The sequence below is a fragment of the Zootoca vivipara genome, chromosome 2 (genome assembly GCF_965207765.1).
Source record: "Zootoca vivipara chromosome 2, rZooViv2.hap1.1, whole genome shotgun sequence".
Classification (NCBI taxonomy): domain Eukaryota; kingdom Metazoa; phylum Chordata; class Lepidosauria; order Squamata; family Lacertidae; genus Zootoca; species Zootoca vivipara.
Window position 1 is genome coordinate 49,862,719 of NC_142584.1, and position 19,896 is coordinate 49,882,614.

The window sequence follows — 19,896 nt, forward strand, 5'->3', positions numbered from 1 at the left end:
AGGTTGTCAGGTGGTCAATGGCTGCATGGCCACAGTCCATTTTGAAAGGTTCAGTACACATGTTCCGCTTAAGTGACAGCTGGCCATTTCCAGTCAATCCCAGCCAGCTCAGATCTAGTTTGCCAGGTAGCTAGTACAATTCCTTTTCAGGAATTGGGGGAGGGGGATGGTAGACACCTCCTAGGGACAGAGGAAGGGGGTGGAAATTACCCCCGGGGTTCTTTATTTAGTTTATTAATTAGTCTGAGTTCTTGCTAGATGGGGAATTTGTCACTGGAAGAGCATAATAGGATGGGTGGAAGTAGGAGATGAAACTTGGCTAACAGGAGTTTCTCCAGTGCACCCAATGCAGCTGGATGGACATCAGGAGCCCTGAAAACTATATATCCCAAGGCTCCCAGCACAGGATACATTGCTTCTCTGGCAAAGGTCTTTCCCAGCAGCACTTATTACCTATGATACTTTTACTGAAGATGCTGGAGGTGGAGCATTTATAGAAGGAAAACATGTACTCTGCTACTCAACTGTGCCTCCCTCATGTGAGCCTTTGTTCCAGATAGCTAACAGCCTGTAGAGATCATAAAGTTCTATACACTTCTTCTTTTCCCCCAACGTACAGAGGGTACATTAACTGACCACAAAGAGGCTCATGTAAGAATTGTGCTCCAGGTCTTACCGAACAAAGATCTTTTCTTTGTATCCCGCTGATAACATTTTATAACCCTTAACATTCTATTGTCAAGAGCTGTTGATGTGCTTCAGCTAAAGTGTTGTCATGGCTCTGATCCCCTCATGTGAATATAATTGCTTGCACTACTGCCTGACTAACCTTTCCTGTTTGTTCACTTCTGTCTGCACGAAACCTCTGAAAAAGGCAGGAAACCTCAAAGATGCTTTGCAGTTGGGAAAGAGTTCAATAAAACGTGTCACCTTTTTGGTCCCATGCCAATGGGGCAAATTTCACTATAGGGTTAATTGACCTCCCTTGCAATCGTAATTATTGAATTCAACTTGATTTGCAAGTACCTCACCGACTTTGAAAAGGCAACATTCACAGTTTTGGAGTGTGTTGCCTCACATCCTTTTGCATTTCCAGGAACAATCAAAGGGTGCTTGCATTGCTTTCTTCGTTGGCTGCTGGAGAAAATGGTCTCACAAATGAAAGCCTTATACAATTATGTTTGATTGGGAAAGGCGTTTGTGGGAGATGAAGAAGTTTGATGAAACAGGCTACAAACAACATCAGCAGTCCATGTGGTGAAATGTTCCAGGGAGAATGTACACTGACTCAGAGATATCCTGAGATGAGAGAAACAACTGGGGACAACGTATTTGTTTAGCAAAATGTTAGGTATATCTGGACAAAGCTGCCCAGCATTAGATGTAAGTTGCATAGTCAGTTGCAGTGTGATAGAATTGGACAGGGTATGCCAATTTCTTTCCAGTTCCATTGGTTTCCCCTTTTATTCAAGGTACTCACTATAGTATTTAAGTCCTAAATCAGGAGAGCAAACCTCCAGCTCATGGGGCCAATGTTGGCCTGACAGGGGTTTGGCCCATTAGGGCATTTTCTCCCAACCATGCCCACATGCCCCACACTTGATGTCATATGTGATGGTAGGTAGAGACATGCCTGGAAACTTAACCATGCAGCTAATCCCTGCTGGTCACCATTGCCAGCCCTATGCTTAAAGGTAAAGGGACCCCTGACCATTAGGTCCAGTCGTGACCGACTCTGGGGTTGCGGCGCTCATCTCGCATTATTGGCCAAGGGAGCCGGCGTACAGCTTCCAGGTCATGTGGCCAGCATGACAAAGCCACTTCTGGCGAACCAGAGCAGCACACGGAAATGACATTTACCTTCCCACTGTAGCGGTACCTATTTATCTACTTGCACTTTGATGTGCTTTCAAACTGCTAGGTGGGCAGGAGCTGGGACCGAGCAACAGGAGCTCACCCCATCGCAGGGATTTGAACCGCCGACCTTCTGATTGGCAAGCCCTAGGCTCTGTGGTTTAACCCACAGCACCACCCGCGTCCAGCCCTATGCTTAGAACTTCCCAAATGTTAAACAAAGAGCTAGCAAAGCCCCTTGGGCTGCAACCAGCTGTCAGTCACCTGGGAAGCACTGTACAAAGTCACCTGTCAATCACTGGGCATAACAATAGCAACCAGAGATTGACAGGTAGGTTGTTCCATGCACCTGTCAAGGTTAGCCCAAAGTTTGGGGGTGCAGACAGATACTCACCTGGCTTTCCAGGACAAAACCGTTCCCCACACCTGTCTTAAATTATCTAGATCTATTCTATCACAGCAATCACTCATGTGAAAATCTTGTGGCAGCCACTTCCTTCGTTTAACTATGTGCTGTGTGGAGATGCTTAACTTTGACTGTCCTGAATCTTCCACCATTCAGCTTCACTCAGTGACCAAGGTTCCAGTGTTACAAGAGAGAGAGAAAACTGTCCACACCTTTGAGATGGGGACCTTGAAGAACTATCAGAGGCAAGTTGAGCTGATCCCTCATGTGCACCATGGAGCCTGCAATTGCTCTCTTTCTCTCACACAGAAGAAATGCCCTGGGAAGGGGGGGATTTGAGGAGCAGGAAAACCCCAGGCACAAAGCAGTACATGAGGGTGGGGGTGGGTAGGGAGCATGCAGTAGGTTGGGCCTAAATGTTTTCCAGAAGATATGCCTCTTCCATCACATGCGAGTTCTACTGCAGCAACAAATTAATGAGATAACTTTGCCAGTCCTGCCGGTGAATTGTGCAATTTGTTATTTCGGTATTTAAGTGAGTTGTAACATAGTATATGCTAGGTGGCATTGAATTCCTAATTACTTTAATATTGAAATTTAATTATTTCCAGGTCATTAAACACACTGATGAGATCATGAATTCTAAATTATCTGGTGCAAATTGTGAAGTTGAACCATACAAATTATAAGCTATGACTCCAGGAATGAAGGAGCATGAATCAGAAAAGCATGCATAACTAAGTTAGAGCTTACTTAAAAAATAAACAAGTGAAACCTTTCTATGAAGGAGAAATCTTTGGGAGCATATTTTAGCACAAAAGTGGCCCACCACATTTTTCCAGTTGTCCTGAGAATTCAGAATTGCATTCCAATTCTACTAGACAATGATTATTATTTTTTTGCCCATTTGAATTTCAGTTTCTTTACTTCTTTTGCGTCTCATTTAAATCCATACAACCATAATCCACTTACTTCTGACAGTTCCATCAAATTTAATAAGAAAGCTCATGTGAATTAAATGGTGCAGGCTTATTAATCTAGCTCTAAAACATGACTACTCCTGAAATAAAGGCAGGTGCTCATCCCTAGAAGAAAAACCTGATGAAAGCTTCCTGCGTTCCTGGGAACATCCTACAGTCAAAGCAGATACCCTTTTCCCCACAGATCCCTCCATACCATTTGCATAGCATAGATGTTTGCTTGTGATCAGCCCAAAGGTCCAGTTTAAAGGCTTCAAAGCAGTGAAAGAGGATAGAGCCTCTGGGCTTCCCGTCCTATTTCTCCATAGAGGCCACTCTGCCTACCCTCTTCTCCTTTCTGCTGCAGGGGAAATGAACCTGAGAAAAGAGGCTTGGCAAAGTGACTGGTGGAGGATACTGGCAGAAGATGTCCTGCATGTGTTCTCTCTGCTTCAGAACTTTGGCATGACTTTGGCTGTTGTTGTTTTTTTGCAAAGGTTCAACTGCCTCTCGATATATCACCACCAAACTTGGCATGAGGGTTTCCAAGGTGGGGCAGCGGTCTTCATTGCCATTTGAACACCATGAGCCATTTTGAATCAAAATGGTGGACCATAATGTCACTTCAGCAAGACTTTGCCCACTTTTTGACATCGTTTTGGCTGCCTCATGAAAGATTGTCACCAAATTTGGCACAAGGGTTCCTGAAGTGGGGGGTCTACTGTTAGGAGTTGTCCTACACATGAGTAGGACCCTGGCAGAGACACATGCCCGATTGGCATGTTCTCTCCCTCTTGATCGATCATTTGGGAGCTTCAAAAGCTTTCTTCTTCCCAAACATCACAGCGACTGATGCCAAGAAATATCAGCACACTCGGGGATCTGAAGAGTGTTTGTAGTTTGCATAACAGACCTCATCAACTCAGCATTTGGCTAATCTACTTTATTTACATATAAACACACACAGAGCACTGCAACATGGCTCGCTCGCTCTCTACATCAGACAGCAAAGAGAAAGACATGGAGAATTACTATTCAACATCTACATGAACATTTAGGTGCCAGTTGCTATTTTGAATCAACATGGCAGATCAAAATGTGACTTTAGTATGAATGTACCCATTTTTTCCAATAGGTTTGGGCGCCTCTTGAGAGATCATTGTCAAATTTGGCACAAGTGTTCCTGAGGTGAGGACAGCAGTCTTCATTACTATTTGGGTGACAGGTGCTATTTCGAATCAATATGGTGGACCAAAGCATGACTTCATCCAATTTTTGGTGTGAGGTGTCCAAACTCACATACTGCACTATCCATTTAAAATCACAGGTTTGGATTTCTAAAAATACCCAGGCAGCACCATACACACAAACCCTAGTACTAAGCCTGTGTGTGCATTGAAATTATTATTATTATTATTATTATTATTATTATTATTATTATTATTATTATTTACTAGTCATGAAGCCCGTTAAATTAACGGGTGCTGGAACAGACTTGTTGCTCTAGTAACCTCGGGGACACACGCAGAGCTGACATCGCTCGCCCGCCGCCACTTGTAGTGGCCGCTGCTGCTTAGAAGTACGTCTACACGAGAAGTAAACGGCCTCGCGAGTTTGCCTGCATGGAGACAGATTCTCTCGCGAGAGCTGCTCCAAACGCCGAGAGGCTGAGCTCTTTTACACGCCGGCCAACACGCTCCGTCTCTGCGCTCCAAGTCCCAACTTGAGACCGTGGGGCACATGCGCAGTAGCGCAATCCCACGGACACAGCAACTGGACACAGAGACACGGACTTTATTATAGAGGATACCCAGCCCATCTGGCTGGGCTTCCCCTGCCACTCTGGGCGGCTTCCAACAAACATTAAAATACATCAAATATCACAGATTAAAAACTGCCTTTAGGTATTTTCTAAATGTCAGGTAGTTGTTTATCTCTCTGACCTCTGATGGGAGGGTGTTCCATAGGGCGGGTGCCACTACCGAGAAGGCCCTCTGCCTGGTTCCCTGTAGCTTTGCTTCTCGCAGCATAGAAACACTCCAGTCTTTAAAAATTCTAGCCCGACATATTCTGTAGCTATACCAGGGGGATCTTTCTGCCTGAACTCACTGGCACCTCTCAGGTAGGTGCTGTTGACATTATAAAAGAACAAGGGATATGTTCATGGTAAGTTCCAGCACCTCTTTTTCTAGAAAAAGAGCACTGGAACATGTCAGGCTAGAGCTTTTTAAGAGTGGAGTGTTTTAAGGCTGGAAAAGTTTTTGCTTGACTCCATTGATGAATGTTGTTGGCCATTAACTGCACACACAGGCTTAGAACATTTGCTTTCCATTTTAGGATAAAGACGGGAAAGAGGAAGGAAAATGAGAAGGAACAGGGAAAAGAAAGAGCGGCGGCGGGGGGGGGGAGGAAAACAAATAAATGAGAAGCTCTCCGGGAAATGTAGGCGTTTGGACATGATGGCCCTTTGGCAACTTCCAAATGCTTTTTTTCCCCACAAGGTGAAAACCAATTACCTCAATGTTGATACTTACTATGCCAAGATTTAGCCTGGAGGAGATTTTTGCTGCTGAGTTATAAACTTCAGCAACTATGGATTATAATGGATAAGAAGACTGAAAGATGTTTCACTGTAGCAGTTCTGACAGGACTACTATTATTGCCTTGGCATACTCATTAAATAAAAGGCATGCAAACACAACAGTACACTGCCGTACACAAGCCGCATTGTTGGTTGTTAAGATCTATAAAGGCAGCTTTGTTGCTCTTTTCCTTCCTGATATTTGGCTTATGGTGGGTTTACCCTGATGTACCCAGAAGGGAAGATTGTTCACCAAAATCCAGGCCAGCCACGGAGATAACAGGTGGTCTGTTTACTAAAATAGCTATCCTGGGTTACAAAACGATGAACTCAATTCAACCTCTGCTTTCTTTATACATTCAAATGATGAATCAGAGGCTGTTAGTGACATGAGTCAGCAGTTATGCGATGAGGGAGACCTGTGTTCAAATCTCTCCTAGTTCAGCCATACTTTCTTTCAATAAAAATTAGTCACTTTCCTAGCCCAATTAGGATGCTCAAAGCAATGTGCAAAGATGAAGTCATGTGATAACAATACAACTGAATTGTGGACGAAAACAACCTGGTGAAATAAAACCAAGAAAGTGAGGAGCCATTTTTCAGCTAAATGAGGCAAAATGGCTGACAACTTGGCAATGTACTGTGGGTGCTTTCAAATATAAATATTAAGAAGTCCAATTGCAGATTACAGGCATTGGGGCAAGGGGCCAAGCTTGGCTGGAAGTTCCAGAGTGATGGTACTGCAACTGAAAAATCCCACAGAATCAGGGAATAATTTATTTTCAAGAGACATATCAGAATTTTCTGTGCTTCTCTCCTATTAGTCCCCATTTAGCTCTGAAAACATAACTGCAAGATATTACTATTGTTTATCTAGGATTCAAAGCAGTGGATTCAATTTATGATAAAGAAGATTTTGACTAAACAATAGGAAGAGCTTTATGGTGATGAGAGCTGTCTGACAGTGAAATGGGCTACCTTGTAAGGTGGTGGACTCTCCTTCATTGAAATTTTAAACCAGAGGTTGCATGGACATCTGCCACTGATTCTTTAGCTGTGATTCCTGCATTTCAAGGGATTGGGCATGTTAGTTATCCAAATGTTGTTTATAACTTATAAACAATGAAGAATGGGTCTGTGTACTAGCAAGCTTGCCAGAGGCACAAACCCCTTTGCTTTGTTTTGTGTTTTTTTAAAGGGGGGTTAATAACCCATGTTAATAATATTGTGGCCCTTATTATGTTGTATAAGAAGCAAAAACATGAAGTGCTATTTCAAAAAGAGCACTCTTGCCTTTTCCACTTAGCATTCTTCTCTCTTTGGTGATCACTCGTAGCCGAGTAAGATTGTCTTCCATAAACACGGTTTTAACAATGGGTCTGTGGAGGCCAGTTCTAGATCCACACGTCCTTCCACAGTAGGGACATTAGTTTCCGGGCGGGAGTTGATCACAGTGTGGATTTGCCAAAAGCGTGCCTTCCTTTTAGCACATTTCTCCCTTGCGTCCTGAGATCCAGTGTCTTCAAAGCCCATGACACATTTGGTAAAGGCTGTTCTCCAACTGGAGCACTTGCAGACCAGTGTTTCCCAGTTGTCGGTAAGCTTGACTTAGTCTATGAGTCTTTGCCCTTCCTTCCCCACCCACCCACCCCCCCAAAAAATCTGAAATGTTGCCCCTGGCTATCAGTGGTCTGCAATATTAGGCAGATGGTGAGGGTATGAATATGAGCTTGAGTGAAGCAGGAAATTTCACTGGATAACGTAATAGCGCAATCTTATGTACATCTATTCAGAAGTAAGTCCCACTGAGTTCAGCAAGACTAATCTCAGGCAAATGGGGTTAAGGAGTGTAGCCTAAATTAGCTAAATCCTAAAAGAGTGGGGAACTTCCAAAGCAATAATTAGTTCAGAATCTCAGCCAGCCTCTATTCTCAGCATGCTTTGAAATCCTTCTTGATGCCTCAAAGAAGAGACTGGTGTGATTTACTTTTCCTCCAGCAAATGTTGCAATAGGATTGTTGCTTAAAATTAGCTTAGGATAGAAAACAAATGTCTTTCATCTTTAATTATGGAACTGTTCCTTTGACTCTACATGTTTTGATCAATACTCCCAACTCTCTCTTTGTATGTAAGTACCCATAATTACAAACAATCTGTCACTCTTAGAACCCACACACTGCAACACCCAATGGATGGTGTTTTCAAATGTGCTTATGCTGTTTATTTTAAAGTTATGTTAAAGGGTATGTGCCTAATTGCTTCTTGGAACAACAAGTTTATTTTGTGGTTTAAGGGTGTTCAGCAAGGCATCAGGCTGCACTTTGGGGAGTTACTAGGGGTTTTTCTTTGGCAAGGGGAGGCTGTGAGAAACTACCAAGCACACATTCTCTGTGAAATGTTTAAAGAAAGAGATCACTGTTTGATGAAGAAAGAAAAGACTAGCACGTTGACTTTTAGCTAAAATAAATTTGCTCACAAGAGTGGTCTGTGAGGTCTGATATTGAATATTCACTAAGTGTTCTCTGTATTTAATAGCTGATATGCTGATACATGCATTAGACTAGTACAGTGATGGCAAACCTATGACACGTGTGTCAGACGTGACACGCAGAGCCCTCACTGCTGGCACGCGCCCCATCGACCCATTCACGCTGTTGTTGCTCCCCCCCCCATTTGTTCTCCCGCTCCTCCTACAGCTTGTCTCCGCTAGAGCTTGTCTCCACTACAGCTTGTCTACACTGTTAAAACTCAGATCCTTTGTTGTTGTTGTTGTTGCTGGTAGCCAGAGATTGGTTTTGTAACCCTTTCTGTGCTGTTTTTTTCTGGCGCTTTGGCAGACTATGATTGGGTGTAACAGCGTTCGTTTTTTAACCCGTTCTGTGCTGGGTTTTTCACGCTTTGGCAGACTATGTTGGTGCTGAATGTTAGTTCCAGCGAAGATATTATTCGTCATTTATTTCTGTTCTCCCCCCCAAAAAAGCACAGTAGTTTTGGGGCACCCCCCCCAAAAAAAGCAAAACAACTTTTGCACACACACCCCAAAAAACCCTCCAAAACTTTGGTCAGCAGCTCCCCCCCAAAAAGCTCAACAACTCTGGGCACTTTGTGATAAATAAGGGGGTTTTGGGTTGGTTTGGTTTAGTTTGGTTAAATAATTAGTTTTTGGTTTATTAAATACAGCTGTGGTGCTGTGAGTTAAACCACTGAGCCTAGGGCCTGCTGATCAGAAGGTCAGCAGTTCGAACCCCTGTGACGGGGTGAGCTCCCGTTGCTCGGTCCCAGCTCCTGCCAACCTATCAGTTCGAAAGCACGTCAAAATGCAAGTAGATAAATAGGAACCGCTACAGCGGGAAGGTAAACGGTGTTTCCGTGTGCTGCTCTGGTTCGCCAGAAGTGGCTTTGTCATGCTGGCCACATGACCTGGAAGCTGTACGCCGGCTCCCTCGGCCAATAATGCGAGATGAGCGCGCAACCCTAGAGTCGGTCATGACTGGACCTAATGGTCAGGGGTCCCTTTACCTATATATTACAATTATACATTTTTGTTATTTAAACTATAAATATCGCGAAATTATGGTTTTTGTCTGAAGTGACACACCACCCAAGTTATGCTCGGTTTTTTGGCGAATTTTGACACAGCAAGTTCAAAAGGTTGCCCATCACTGGACTAGTATATATTGCTGTTGATATTATTTGTAAGATGGCATGCAACAGCTTTTAGTAGGGGTGTGCATCGGTTCTGTGTGATGACTGAATAAGGGTGATTTGGGAGTCTGAGTGTTGTTGCAATCAGGCTCTGCTTTTGAGGATCTCCAGACATCTGATTGGCCAATGTGAGAAAAGGATGCTGAACTAGATGGTCCTTTGGCCTGATCCAATGAGGTCCTTCTTAGGTTCTTATGTCCCCCCACCCCACTCCACCCCAAGTCAAAGTGTGATACAAATAAATCCTGCTGAGTCAGAACTTGGCTGTTCAAAGCCAACAGTTATCCTGTTATTTCTGTACCTTTCTGTGTAGCTGTACGTTTACCTATAACTCTCTAGTTCCATGGGCTTTATATGAAATGACGCTGTCCAAAATGTTGCCTGTTAGGCACTGAAGAGTTCTGGGTTGTTGTTGGGTCTTTGTTGTCACAGACTAACCAGATGCAGAGAGGAGTGGTGGGAGTCATCAGCTGGGGAACCCCCAAGGAAACCCGCAGGAGAAGAAAGCTCAGAGCCAGGGGACTAGTGGTGGGATGGTGAGTGTCAGAGGGAGAATACTGGGAGGAGGCAGAACCAGAAATTGAAAAGGCAACAGGGTTTAGTGAGCAGGATGAAGCTGGGGCAGAAAGGAGTCCAGAACTAACTTTGGCCTATTAATTTGAATGGGTCTGCTCTGAGTAAAAATGACTTGAATGCAAGCTTAAAAGTACTTTGCAGTCCTGCAATAAAATATGTAGCTTGAATATGATACACACACAAAAACCCTAGATTTTATACTATGTTTTTCTTCTTGTTTTACTTACCTACTTAAATAAAATCAATGGAACAGAATATTTCTTAGATTAGGCTGGATCACGCATGTTGCCCATTATTTCCTGTGAGAATGTTTGAGAGAAGCCTTCGCAAGTTAGGCAGATGTCCAGAATGTAATCCGTTCTAGAATTCTGATGTTAAGTGATCTTGCCCAGAACAAAGTAGCTGTTCAATTTACAGATACACAACTGTTTTCTTTTCTATTTCCCCAGTAACCATGATAAACAGATTGAATGTCCCAAATTATTTAGACAGAAAATTGTTTCTAAGTGGAATGTTATTGGCATGTCCCAAAAGAAATCACACTGCTCTTGTATTCACTGAACATAATGACTCCTTTTAAAATTATTCTTCAATAATGACTTTTAGCGTTCAGTTGGAAACTGCCTCCAGAGTTCCTTCCCAATCTTCTTAATTATTAGATTACTCATGTCCTCATGTCGGTGGTCAAGTTGTCCTCTTCTGTATCTGAAGGATGAGTTAAAGGTCCCTCAAAGAAGCATAGATAGATAGATGATAGAGATAGATAGATAGATAGATAGATAGATAGATAGATAGATAGATAGATAGATAGATATGGATCGATAAGCAGATGGGCCTTACTTATATGGAAGTTCTCCCATGCATCAGAGTGCTCTTGTGTAATTTCCATTCATATCAATGGAACTTCCATATAGGTCATGCATCTCTCTTGGGGGATTTGATTGCACAAATGGCACTGGAACTCATTCTACGAGGCAAAGCAGAGCAGAGTCATATCCTTGTTGCAGAGGCATACAGAGGGAGAAGGGGGTATGGTACCCATCTAAACTTGAGAGCTGGCTTGGCACCCAAGCTCATGGGTGGACAAATAGTTCAAACTAATTTTGGTAGCACAGGCAGGCATCTAAGGTGTCTCCACCCTGGATTTAATTGGAGCAGAAGCTTAGCCTGATTATATTCACATTCATTATAAACTCATTTTGAGTTCCAGCATAAGCACACCTTGGTTAGATAAATTTATGGAGGAAAGTCATCTGGTATTTGTCATGTTAACCAAGCCAGACCTCCAAGTCCAGAGGCAGTGTAGTACCTCTGACTATCAGATGCTGTGCCCAACAACAGGCAAGATCATCCCATTTGTGTGAACTTGGGCTAGCTACTGCTGATCTAGATGGATGTTTGATCTGAGCCAACAATATAATTTCTTATTACAACCAGATCCTAGACATGCCTTCTTGAACTTGCGTCCCACAGCGTTCAGTGATACTTTCACTGCAATCCTATGAATGAATCTCATTAAGCTCAATGGGATTTCTGGGTGGATATATATAGGATTGTGCTGCTGTGCTGCAATTATTTGGGGGGATAGCTCCATTGAGCACTCTGGGACATACTTATGAGCAAGCAAGCAAAGGACTCCCAACTATGCCTAGGCTTGTCAGATGGCAGATTGACAGCTCTGAGCATCAGACCAGGAGATGTCAGTGCTCTTTTTGAAAAGGATTCCTCTTTCCTTGACTTCCAGTTCTGAAGACAAGGCAACCTCTTCCCAAACATATAGCTACCCCTCCCCAATCCAATTGGTCGTATTTATTAATTTTATTTCAAAATCCAGAAAGGGCTTCTAACTCCCAGAGTTCATTAAATGAAGGCTGCAATCTTATACTGTATACATATTGGGGGGGGGGGAGAACCCATTGAACTCAGTGAGACTTACTTTGAGTAAACATCTAGAGGTTTGCACTACATCAGTTTGGGTACTCAGGGAGCTCCAGCCAACCACCCTGCCAACCTTCTCTGGTCCGCTCAGACTCGCCTATACTTGAGTTCAACCAGGTTTCTTCCCGCAGAATTGCTACTTCCCTTCCTTGTAAGCGCGTAAAAAGTGGCAACCTTAAGGGGAATCAACTGGCTTATTTTTAGCCTCAGCAAACATTTTGGCGCAAGATCTCCTTTCGTGAAGGTTTAAGAATGCATGATAGTCCATGAAAGCATTTTATTATAAAATCCCAGCACCACAGAAACAGCCACCCGTCGAGGAGAGCGCCGTCTAGGGATTCAAGCTCCGCGCAGGAAACCAATAACAATTAACTTGTGAGGGGCAACGCGGTCCTAAACCACAAGACGCCTCACTTCCTGAATTGAATGGAAGAATTTGGGAGCTTGGCTGTTTCCAGAGGTCACAATGCCAAGTTTGCATTGACTATAAACGGAGAGATGCGGGGATCCACCACTGCCAGAGATTTCGGGTGGGTGACATCGGCGTCGGTTTGACATGTAGGTGGTTTTGTGACTCAGCCCTTCCTTCCAAGCTGAATCTTTGCTCAGATTCTCTTTCTTGCCAAGTTCAGAGGCAGTGTGTCCTCGGATGCCAGCTCCAGGGAAGCGACAGCTGGGTCTTTGGGCCTATCGCTGCGATCAAGCTTTGGTTTTCCTCGGGAGGATCTGGCTTTGGGAAAACTAGCTGGATCCAAGCAGGAAGTCTGCGCCTGTTGGTTTTCTTCCTGACCCAAAGTCATTTAGAGTCCTATCAGAAACAAACGCGTAGCTCTACTTCCAGGGAATGCGACCAGAATCGCACGTTGAGGCAGAAGCGAAAGGGCAGAATTCGTCTTGTTTTTAATAAGATTACCCAAAGGTTCTACTCTTAGCTAAACTGCAGAGAGCTGAATACGGTTTTATAAATTTGACAATATATTGCATTTTTGTTTTGTTTGTTTTGTAGCCAAGGGCACATGACTGTTTCTACAAGCCCAGTAGGCTTGGCTAGAGTCCACTCGTTCAACCTGCTACATTTCATGTATCCCAAAACGCCAGTTTGTTGCTTGTCGGTTTCTAAGAATTAGATGGTGACTTTTAGCCATAGGGCATAACAAACCTCCACACAAACAACGTGAGGTAGCTTTAAGTCCGAGTATTTGCTTAATGGTGTGTTTCCTGTACCTCTCACCCACTTGCAGCCTGATCTAGTGCCAAAGTAGGCGGGAGCAATCCCACCCCGTGAGCTTTCTTTATTACTATTATTACTATTCCTATTACTCCATCCTTTGTCCCACAATCTCAGAACCCACGCAGCTCGTTCGAACTGGTTGATGTGGTTGCAGATCGGGCAGGCGAGGCAGCCAGAGGCGCTCAGATATGGCCTGCCTTTCCCGTCATTGAGTCCCATCAGTCCGCCCATGGGGCCATTGTTGCCACTGATGGGATGGGATGGCAAAGATTGTATTACAGATTGACTTCTAATAAATGGGACACACACACACACACACACACACACACACACACACACACACACACACGTAAATCAACCCTAAGGCTGAACGTGTTATTGCGTGCGAATAAGTGTTTTTTAAAAAATTCACGCGCGCAAAAGGAGAAGTCTCACAGTCGTGGATTCTTCCTGGAATATTTTGTCTCGCAGGGTCTGGATGGTCACTTATTCGGGATGCTAGAGTAGCGGGTTTCCTGCATCCGGAAGTAGGATGGACGAAATGCTCTTTCCAACTTCAACTCCAGGTTTTACTCCTAGACACACGTTCCCCTGGAACAGGTCTCTTACACCAGTGGAGGTTATGCCACAATCTGCCACTGGTTTCCTTTCTGGGTGTGTGCTTACTTCTCTAAATGCTACCTAAATGCATAGGGTTGCAGCGCTGCCCCAGTGAGAAAGTCCACGGCCTTGACTTTCTTCCGCCTTCTTAACTTTGGTTGCCTTTGAAAGGGGCTCAAGACTCAATGAAACCAATTCTCCTCCTAATTTGGACCTCTTCTAAGAAACAGAGACTAAGCCGCATTGGACTCAGCGGGATTCAAACGCACGAACGACCATTAGCCAATAAGCAGAGTAAACTTTTCCTTGAAGGATATGAAATCTAGAACCCTAAACATAGATACTTGGAAGCAAGTTTCTCTGAAATCCATATCCCAGTAAATTTGTTGAGCCTGGAGAGGATGGGGGAGAGCCTTCACGTTAAGGACAACAAATATAGTGTCTTCTTGCGCCATCCTCTTTCTAGAAATCCTCTTATTAGGGGCATTCAATTTTGCCATTCGTTGTTGGATATATATTACAGTATATGGGGGTAGGGGTGTCAACTAAAGGTTATGAAAAGCAAGAGCCTGGGGCCATCTCTGACACTCCAGGGCAATAGCTCAGTAGCAGATCATCTGCTTTGCCCACAGAAGGTCCCAGGTGTCTCCAGGTAGGTCTGGAAATGTCCTCTGTCTGACTACAACCCTCAGGAGCCGCTACCAGCCAGTGTCGATACTGCGAACCTAGATGGGCCAATGGTCTATTCCCATGACAGTTTTAGTAAAAAGCTTAAGTACGCTATGACCAATAAAGTAGCAATTGACCACGTTAAAAAACAATCTTACTGTCTCTGCTATATAGTAAGTTAACACTTGCAATGGAAGAAAAATCATTGGTCTTGATTAAGCCCTAAAAACGAATGAATCCCTCGAAAAAGCGGGGTGCCGCCGATACTACAGTGCCCAGGCATATATGGAAGAGTCTTTTGAAGTTCAAAGTAGGCTATACAGCACTGTACAACTGTTTGTGAACCAAATGACGAAATCCTCAGGCCACTGGTCGAATTGGGGAGCTGGTTGGGGGGGGTGAGCCAGCCTCCTTCGTTTTGGATGTGAGTTTCTGTTTTTAGGATCACGATACTGTTACCACTGTGGGAGGGGGGCTCAGGGGCTCTCAGCGCTAAGCCGGGCTCGGAGCTTGTGGTTTTCATTAAGCGGTCCCTCGCCCCCCCCCTCCCAATAATCTGAGCCCTGCCTAAAACCGGAATTCAACTTCAAGGCCATTTCGTCCCGGCACCCCCTACCTTGACCAAGAGCTCCCGCTTAGTTCAGAAAGGTTCAAAGCCCTACGAGGAAACTGGAGAGCGCGGGCGCAGGATGCCAGCAGCGTTTGGGAGAGGAGAAATGGGTCCAGAAATGGGTCCATGGCCAGCGATGGGTAAACTAAGGCAAGCCACGCCACTCCGACCAGGAAGCTCGCTTGAAATGACAATGAATTCAGCTGGGAAATCTTCTGAAAACAAAATTAATTGTGCGAACGTTAGGTAGAACTGCAAAGAAACGATTTAGACTGGGGACCAGATCTGATTCTTTTATTTACAGTCCTAAGGCTGAAGCCCCCCCGAGGCACATTTCTCTAGGAATCAGATCCACAGCCATCAGAGGGTCTGTCTGCACTGCGAACGCTTAATGTGGAGCTTTGATAATAAAGTCCTTGGAAATGATCAGGTTTTTTTTCCTAAACTGCGGGATTAGGATCCAGGACAAACTCCGCAAGAGTGCTGTGAAAAAAACCAAAGGGGTTACTCTAGACTAGAGCAAACGAATAGAGAGTAGTAGCCGGAGTACTGAAGCGGTGTCCCCCAGGTTTGGGACACAGGAATATTTACTCCGAGTGCGGGCATTTCAAACCTTATGAATAGAACTATAACACACTAAAGGTTTGAGCAATAAAAGAATTAAAATACTCTCTTTTTTAAAAAAAATCGATGATCTTGTGTTCATTCGCGTTTAGCTTTTATTTCTTAATGGCCTTCATACTCCTGTTTACAACAGGCAGGGATTTGTGGAGCGGTTATTTTAATAGTAGGATGTGTTTAATGATATAAGCCCCAAAAATGCGGTATAGCGAGCTGGAAGGGAAATGAACAGAACGCAGAAAAGGTGGGGGTTGAGGCTTTTGCACGTTTTACCTGCATTCCGCTCCCCCTCACGCAATTGACTTGGCGCTTTAAAGAAAACGAAACGAGGAGGATCGTGAGACAGGGGATCGTGAGTCGGGAAAGAACGGGAATCTCGAGAAAGTCTCTAAAAGTTTAAAACGCGTTTTTTAAAAAGAGGCCACTGGCAGACAGACTCTCTAACCCTACTCGGTTCAGTCACTGTTTTTTGTAAATAAAACGATTACGTCGTTCGTTGATTCCACCAACCTTCATTCGTAGAAACCAGCGCATTCTAACCTATGTCACAGCAGGTGCAAAAATTGCTTTCATAAAAACTCGATTGCGTCGAGTGAAGGGGAGGGAGAGAGAATTTTCGGTGTGTCACGAATGTGGAAGAAGAGGAGGAGTTGTTGTTTTCCCCAAAACCAATCTTTGTAGTACAAAAAGTAGCGTTCTGGGGGAGAACTGAAGTCAATTGGTGGAGGGACCCAAAGGAGGAAACTGTCCCTTTGCCATCGCTTACCGGAACTGCGAAGTTCTCTTTTATTTCCTCCGGCCCCCACTCCCAAACTAGGCTTGAAATGGATCCGCCTTAGCCGTAGGCTGCGTGTATGTGCTGCTTTTTCATTTTTGTTTTGGCTCTGAGGAAGAGCTTTGTGTCACCTGAAAGCTTTGTTCCCACTGTTCTGAGACCAGGTGGTAGCATTTTTTGCTGAGAGTCATCGTCTTGTTCGGTGGCGCTAGTGCAAGCCGGCAACTGCACGGTGGCTGCAAGCAAGCCATTCCTCCAGGAGAAACACGCTTTGGGCTTCGCTCACATCACTTCCATAAGGATTATCACAAGATGCCTCTAACAATAACATACAAATACGTACTACAGCAGTAATATGAACCCTTTCGCTTTCTTTTACACCCAAGATCTCGAACGCATAATAATAACATTAATAAGAACAACGGCTTACAAAAGCGAGGCTTTGAAACCACCAAGCTGCCTCGCTCGGAATGATCACTCTGAAAGCCCCACTTTTGGCTTTCTAGAACAGAGACTGAAACATAATTGAGATGGATGAGGGGCAATTTCTGGACCAACTTCTGACACCTACATGTTTACTCAGAAGCTTATTTGGTGGGAATTCCTTTCAAGTTCAGGTGCAAACGGAAGCCGCCCAAATTCTTCAATGTCTTGGGGTGTGTGCGAGGGGGCGGGGCGGGGCGGGGGGGCACTAGATCCACCGTCCTCCGGAGGCTTCCTCCTGACTTCCAACAAGCAACGCGTTGCAGATCGGCGCGTCCGTTTAAATCTTTGCTGACAAGTGCCAGGATCCGCCCAGCGTTTTCCTGCGCAGCTTTTGCGGTGGTGGGCAACTTTTACAGCCCCCATCTTCAACAGAAGTGGAAACCCTCTGAGTTCAAGGAGACAAGGCATTGCGATCCTCGCTATAGAAGAGTCTTCGCTTCCTGCCCCCCCCCTCCCTGCCCTGGAAACAGATCTCCCAATTGTATACAATTGCATGCAATTGTAAAGAAAGAAAATCCTTGTTCGGAGACAATTTGCATTGAGGTGGAGGAATGGCTCTAATTCCATAACGAGTATGTAACCAATATTGTTGCCCGTTGACAGCCACGAACGGGAATCTGGATTGTTGTTGTCAGAGGAGACAGAGGCGAATGAAAGCACCCCAGGTTGGCCGCCTTGCCTTACCAGAGGGGCGCCGCCAAGGGAGGGAGGGCAGGAGGTGTTTCGGATCACACGTCCTTCCTGTCCTTCAGAAGCCCCTCTCGGTCTGGGGCTCCATCCTCTGCGACTTTCGTCACAAACAAGCCAATGAGCAGATGCGCGTCGAATGCACAAAGCAGCGGTGGGCAACGTGGTGCCCTCCATACCTTTTGTACAGCAACTCTCAATATCCCCGGCTATTGCCTACGCTGGCTGGGAGCTACTGGGAGTTGTTGCCCACACCATCCCTGACCCATAGCAGGAGGGAAGGAAAGAAGAAGGACATGGTTGACAACTTAGCTGTAGCTTCTGTGAAGAATATAATGTGACCAGAACAGAATATTTCCCATTCTTTTTTTCCTTTTAACTTTTGTTGAATGAGCACATCCATTTCCAATAGTACATAACCAGAAAGCAAAAGACGACTTTCCAGTAATCATTTCAGCATAAGACATACATAAGACTGATACAGTATAATAATGTCCACCCAAAGCGTAATGTCCATACTACGTGTGAGAGCGGAAGGAAAGTAGAAATAATAATAATAATAATAATAATAATAATAATAATAATATTTATAGATAATAATAATATAATATAGATGGGTAGGATGGTAAATTTATTATTATTATTATTATTATTTACTATCCCGCCCATCTATATATGATCAATACCAAATAAAACAAAATTTAGGAGCCACCTGCCAGCCACGGGTCTGTTTCTTTCCATAAGTCAAAAAATGCCCACCACACAAACGTTTACAAAAAATGCAGTGTCTTTTTCAAGTGAGGCTCCAATCCTTCCTAGACAGCACTTATTGCACTCATTGGGATTTATTTCGGATGCTCTATGATTAGGCTCCTGCTCTTAACCTCTAAGTTGTCCTTTAAAGGTTAGAGTTCAAACCTGGCCGAGGGATTTTCCCACCACCCTTACTGAAAACATTTATACACACAGAGAGAAATAGATGAATGGCTTGGATTGACAAAGAACTGAAAATCGGGTTCCCCCTCTGCTGCAATCGTGTACACACACAGAGGGAGAAAAGCGACAAGCCAGGGTTCGGGAGCTTATTTCAACACACATCACTATCTGCCTTTAATATTTCCTAGTTCAGAAGCAGGAGAGGGGGCAGGACCCTTGTCTTCCTCAAAAGCAACGTCACGCCGCCTTGAGAAGGCAGCGGGCGCAGCACAGCGATCCTTGGCACGGTCCCCACCTGCTGGGCTGGGCCCGGTTTCCCTCCCCGCTGCCCAGATGCTGACAGCTCGAAACTTAGAACTGTATAGACATAACAAGAACCAAGGGAGGCAAAAGAGGAAAGGGGGGAGGGGTAGAGAAAAAGCCGGGCTTTGAAGCCGCGCGCAGAGACAGAAGCGCTTGTAAAGCAGGAGCTCTCATCCCTAGAAGGCTGTGATGTTTTCCATTCCTTTTCTTTCCCGCCCCCCCCTCCAATGTCTGAAGATAAATGCTCCAGATATTACCTATAATTAAGGCTCTTTTCCACCGGCTCCGGCTCCTGCATTGTTGTTAGAAACGCGGGGAGGCGCGAGTGGGGGGCGGGGAGAGAAACTGACTTCTTAGGAAACTGACTAATGATCCCATTGACTCTGTGAAGATGGAGGCTCAGTCAATTTCATTCCTTTAGTTTGCAATGAGATTGGCATCTTGGAAAACGCGGGGGGGGGCGACGGTGTGGAACGACTTAAAAAAAAACCTCACTGCTTCTGCTGAAACTGCTGTTGCTTTACTTACAACAGCTTTTTTAGCGCTTCCAAAACAGTTCCCTTTAGTACCCAAACAAAGGGTACTACTCGGAAAGGGGCAAGTATGGGGCGCTGCTGTCCCAAGAACATAGGCCATTCGTCTGATCCAGCGGAGCTACCTAGCTCAACATCCTGTGGCCAGTGAGCCCACAGCAAGCTGGACATGAGAGAAAGAGCACTCCGGGACCCCTATTCCCAGCAGCTGGTCTTCAGGAGCTTGGGCTGCTTCTGGTCCCCCTGTAGATCCGGCCTATTATGAAATTTACAGTATTTCATAAAATTTATATACCGCTTGATTGCAGAAAAAGCCTCAAGGTAGCCCAATCCTCCTTGGAATTGTTTGATTTCATTTTAAAGCACTTGATTTAGTGCCCCCTTCCAATCTCCTGGTGGCGAATTCCACAATATAATTATGGGCTG

At 44.7% G+C, this 19,896-nt stretch overlaps 2 long non-coding RNA genes across 2 annotated transcripts in view; both read right to left on the reverse strand.

The window, feature by feature from the left end:
- Positions 1-19,896, reverse strand: part of LOC148686852 (uncharacterized) — a 121,263-nt gene that overhangs the window by 93,816 nt on the left and 7,551 nt on the right. The gene's annotated exons all lie outside the window — the stretch shown is intronic.
- LOC148686854 (uncharacterized) lies at positions 15,396-19,187 on the reverse strand. The gene is made up of 2 exons (XR_015948124.1): positions 16,261-19,187; positions 15,396-15,612 (listed from the first exon to the last, which is right to left on the reverse strand). It is a non-coding gene; the product is annotated as an uncharacterized LOC148686854 (long non-coding RNA).